Below are 5,866 nucleotides of genomic sequence, written 5' to 3'. Positions count from 1 at the left end.
AGCTGGCCTCTGGTAACAACTTGTGACGGCATATTCAATCTTATGTCTTGCGGAGAGATCACAATATGGTCATCAAAAGGTTCCTCATTCGTCTCCGAGATGTCGTCATCTATACCTTCCTCCTCCATAACTAATGCAGCGTAAGCATTATTGTCCACATTAAACTGGAAAAGTTCCTCAGCTGATTCAGAACCTATCTCCTGTTCAAGGACTGCCTGTGATTGTTCATGTGTTGAATAAACAACCACTTCTTTTCCTCTGGGGTTTCCACAGACTCGAGAGGAGGTAGGGCTACCTGAATTCCCCAAAGGAAAGGGAGAAATTCCAGTCTGCTTATTCAAAGTTGAGCCATCAGTGGCAGAACTAAGAAGACGAGGAAAAATAGGAGTGGCTAGCAGCGGCCCCAGCGAACCAGCACTATCCTTGTTATACCGAGTAAGAGACTGACTTGGCCTCAAAAAAGGTAGAGAGGAATGAGTGCCAACAGTCATCATAGCAGTGCTAGGAGATTCCCTAGAAACAACTGCTCTCACAAGAGAGGTCGGAGATCGAGCTGACATCCTATCAGAACTGGAAGAGACCCTAGTAACTACTAGGCCATTGGTAGAAGGCATATCTTCAGGACCAGCTAGTACAGAGTAACACCGATTTATGTCAACTTGTGAGCTTGGACCAGCTGAAGCTACAACAGCTGTATTAGCAGTACTAGGAGATTCCCTAGAGACTACTGCATCCAAGAGGGGGGGAGGAGGTTGCAGGTCGTGCTGATGACGTGCTGAAGTCCTTGCAGAACTTGGAGATTCCATATTGTCAACTGCAACATTGGTCGTAGATAAGACATCAGACCCAGCAGGGTCACTAAAGCTTAGAGTTGCAACATTTTGCGAAGCTCGGACCGGAAATTTGGAGCTGCGCAGCAGGGGGTTCTGTTCTCAGATCAGACTAGTCCTAGGAACCCACACTTGAGTAGGAGCTGTTAGGCATCTAGCAGTTAGATGTCCAAACTTACAACATCTAGAGCACAGACTTTCGCAACGGGGGTTTCCAAGGATACTCCACATCAACGAAAACATGTTTGCCACGTATCTTCAATTTTATCGATGTTGGAAAATCAAAGTCCAATGGAATAGTAACACAGACTTTCGCAAAATCTAGCCGTCTCTTCATTGACGTTACTCCATCCATACAGAGAGGACCTCCAATAAGACTAGCGAGGAAGGATAGTCCTTTCTTTGTTCATAGTTCTTTCGGGACTTTCGAGAGTTTTGCCCAGATTGGCAATGTTGTAACATTATTCCTTTGGCTTTCCGCCTCCGGTGACCATGGCATAACAACAAAGATCTTCCCCGCGATAAATATTGGACCACCTTCAAGGACAGCTTGTTTGTCTTCTGAAGCAGTGAAACTTAAATAAAACAAGTCCCTGTCTGTAGTAATATCCATGGAACCTTTTAACTTCCAGGTTTTCTCTAAAGCATTCTTAACAAAGGGAAAGCTCATCCTTTTATCTAGAAAGTATCCGATTAACATATCTTCCCATTCAACAATACCCACATCAATAACATCTTGGGGTACCACTGCTACCCCTTCTTCAAAGGAAGGAGTACAAGGTTTATCCAGGAAGGAGTTTCATATTAAGCTTATTCGTAGGTAAAACTATCTTTTTACGTTTATCAAATGGCGTCACTACCATCTTAGTTCCCTTTTAGTATTGTATTCTTTAGAATTGTTAGTTTTCCAAAGTCCCATAACCCACCCACCCTTGTTTGATTCTAACTGTGGTTGTCCGTTGCAGCATTGAAATTTTCCTCGCAGAATTACACAAAGCGCGACCTGCGCCCTAGGCAGCCTAAATTGGAGCGCTACCCACACCCAAATGCCTGGAACTCCAGTTTTTAGCTGAGCGCGACCCGCGCCTTGCCAAGGCAAAACTTGAGAGCCCCCCGTGCTGAAACGCCTGGACCTTGAGTTTTTCCCTGAGCGCGACCCGCGCCCTACCAAGGTGATAAGATGCTAAAATTGAATATATAGTTTTACTAATGAATAAAGCGATGAAACTCTAAACACAAATAAAACTAAAACCGAACTATACTCATGATTATCAAAGATTTCTACTCTCGATACTATTGAAGTAGAGTTAGAATAGAAGATTCATTCCACTCCTAGTTCATAAGCATTCAAGTTTTCTATAATTGCAAATCTATCCAAAGTCTAACGAGAGTTTTACGAAGGGAATTCTAAAAACAAGATACTAACTATAATGATTCAACTACCAAATACTACGGGATACTAAGGTTTGAATCTAGAATAAGAATTAGGGGGGGGAATTGAATCCACCTTGAATCCAACTTAATAGACTAGCATAGATTGTTGTAATCCAATTCTTACGTTCTAACGGTAGGAATTGGTCGTTCTAATCCCTAATTATATATGGCATCTCTACCAATTCATAACTAGCATGTGAGGACGTCCACTCATTCTCATGGCGAATCAACAACCTTCTAGAGTGGAATAGACTCTTACAACGATTCTCCACTACACAATCAAGTTTTCATCAAGGTTTCATCAAACCCCTCTAATGGAGGTTTAGCCTTGATTCATCAAACTATCTTTTCCATATGAATTAACACTAGACATCATAAAAAGATTGGAACTTTGCTTATTTAAACTCAAATGGAAACTACTCATGCAAAAATTGATTTAAACTAATAATGACAAATAAGTAAATCTATTAATTGAAACTAATAATTAATGGAAAACGAAGTTAGATTATTGACAAGCCTCTTTTTGTGTATGTAGATGATGTATGGTCGTTGAACAAAACAGAAGCATATCAAAACCTAATTATCCCTCAATAAGTAAAGGATGAGTAGGGTATCGTTCCACTTATAAGTGTATGTTATGTGAAGGACAGGACTGGAAAGGGGGTTTAAGGGATTAAAAACTATGATTGTAGAGATTTTAGATTCTAATGCTAAACTAAACTAAATTAACTAAATGACACTACCTCTTTTTTTTTTTGTAGATGAGATGATGGGTGATGTAGATAGATGATGATCGTTGAACAAATAGAAACGTATCAAAACCTAATTATCCCTCAATAAGTAAAAGGATGAGTAGGGTATCGTTCCACTTTTAAATGTATGTTATGTGAAGGACAGGATTGGAAAGGGGGTTTGAGGGATTAAAAACTAATATTGTAGAGATTGTAGATTCTAATGCTAAACTAACTAAACTGTTGAGAATTTATAAGAGAGGGAATTCAAGAGATTAGAATCCACCAATACTTTTGATCTATGACCTTCTGCTTCATGGTTGTTCTTACAAGTATACTACAATTAGGCAATCGAGCGAAAGTGCCGATGCCCTTTGGATGAAAACATCGTTAACAATTAACTCTACTTAAGGTTGTTCCTATGTTTATGCTATTAATATCTTCTTTCCTTTTATGTAAGCTCGGGCAGCCATTCAATGTATTACCAAGAGCAACATCAAGGAGTACTTCCTAATAGGGCGGCCATTCAATGAATCACCACTTAAGGGGAAACACAAAGAATACTTCCCCTAGGCCACTCCCCCGAGCTACCCTTTCTAAGGCAACACAAAGAATACTTCCCTAACTCTAAAGAACTATACTACTAGAAGAAAAGTAAAGAACACTAACATGATATTAATATTGCAAAACATAAACCCTATTCTATACTTCCACCCCGGTGTGGGCAATGGAACTAATAACTACAAACATAAAGAACTAACCCGATTGAAGAACACCATGAACCGAAAGAATCATTAAACCTTAAGCATCGGCTTCATCTTCTCCCTTGAAGGAGAAGATTAGCCTTCCATAAAGAAGGAAGAACAAGAAGAAGAAGAGTTGAAGAACATAAGACTAGAAAGACTAATTTATTAAGACTTCGAATAGTGAAAACCGATCTTTTATTATTAATCTCTCTCGCCTCAAGTTAAGAGACAAGAATATAAGTGAATTGGCCAATTACATGAAGCACTTAGGTGCTCTATTTATAGGGGTTACAATGAGCTCTAGAAGCATTCCAAACCGTCATTTGTTTCCTAATACAAATAGACTTCTTCAGAGTCCGACTTAGCCTTTTTAAACCGAGAAGGAATTGGCTACAAGAAATGATTCATGCGTCCCGGGCGCATTATTCATGCATCCCAGACTTAATCAATGCATCTGGACGCTCGATTTATGCATCCCAGATGGACTCAATGTGTCTGGACGCTCGATACATGCGTCCCAGATGCATAAGCCGATTTTCTCTCTTCTGCTCTATCCTTCTATCCTCTTTTGCGGGCTTTGGTTCAAACAACGAATCCTTTGGCCTTGGGCTTCCAAATAGACTTTAAAATAGGTCCAAGTTGCATCTTTAACAGCTCCAATTCCTTGGCCTTCTCCATGATTGTCCACGGGCCTCCCATGTGATCCTTAATGCTCTGAATTGCTTCGTTTTACCCCATTTTCTCTAATATTCTACAAAACTCTCTTTTTCACCTGTAGAATCTTAAAACACAACTTATAAACACTATTAGTCCACTAAGATGGCTAAACAAGAGGCATAATCGAGGGTTAAATAGCACTTTTTGAGCACTTATCACAACTCCCAACTAGCCTTTTGCTAGTCTCTTAGCAAATAAGATAAAAAATTAGATAAGTGATCAAAATCACATCCTAATAACAAAAATAAAATCCTAACTCATTTTCGCAGGCATTGCGATTGCATTTACCATATGCAACAAGGCTTTAAACCTTTAAGTTCCCCAAAAAGGACGAGTTATAGTCTCGTGAGGGTTTTCATGTGATATACCCACAAAATCAATCAATAGCATGTTCAAGAATGATAGTATTTTTCAGAGAGAGAAATTCCTTACCCACTTAGTGCTTACTCCAATAAACAATCTCCATTGCTAACCACATTGCTGCAAAGACTCATAGATTATGATGAGAGATAGTAAAAATTGACAAAATTCTCAATCAATGCTTATGTGTGTACTTAGTCAATCTCCTATACTCTCCTATCCAAGAAACGGAATCCCTAGTTTACCTTTAGACAGATAAATCTCGACTTTCAATCCTCACTAGTCATACTCTCAACAAAGAATCTCTCAGAAGATGGTCTACTATTTTACCTCATGTATGTGGGGAAAAGAATAATGCATACGAACATCCCACATACTACCTTGAAAAATAGACTTCTGAATAAAAGTAGTCTCATGGAAAGAATGTCAATCACATATGAAGTGTCGGGTCCTTCACTTTAGCATCCTCTCACCTATTCTAGACTTCGTACCATCTTGTAGTGATAAGTCATGGGTTGTAACTTGGCTTGGGTATTGGTTTATGAAGAAAAAAGGTAAAAAGGATTCTAAGGTTGTTTCAAAAACACTAAGGGTTTTTTTCTTCTTTCTTTGGAAGATTTCTTTAAATTATATATTGCAGAGAAAATTCTTCCTTTGTCTTAGCTTTTCCATCCATTCTGTTCAACTTTTTTTTTTTTTTTTTTGTGGTATATCCTTGATTAGTACTGGATATGCTTGTTTTCCACTAGCTTCTTTCACTTAGAAATGAATGATGGTCTTTATGGTATCTCTGGTATTTCCTTGTAATCTTCCTTTTGTGCTCTTTCTTCCTCTTTGTGTCCCTCGTATTCTCGAAACATATGGGTATGGCTGATAAAGATTTTGGCTATATTCCTTTGTCCGAGTTGGGTGACGGGTAAAGGTTTTATGAAAGAAAATGGCTTATTGTAAGGCTCAAAAGGGTTTTAACATGATGGTCCTACTAGGTGGGATAAAGGCTGAATGGGTTCACTACTTGACTTATCGATTATGATACTCTATTTGAATA

Source organism: Coptis chinensis, chromosome 9 (genome assembly GCF_015680905.1).
Source record: "Coptis chinensis isolate HL-2020 chromosome 9, ASM1568090v1, whole genome shotgun sequence".
NCBI classification, from domain to species: Eukaryota; Viridiplantae; Streptophyta; class Magnoliopsida; order Ranunculales; family Ranunculaceae; genus Coptis; species Coptis chinensis.
Note: the sequence above shows the minus strand (reverse complement) of the source record.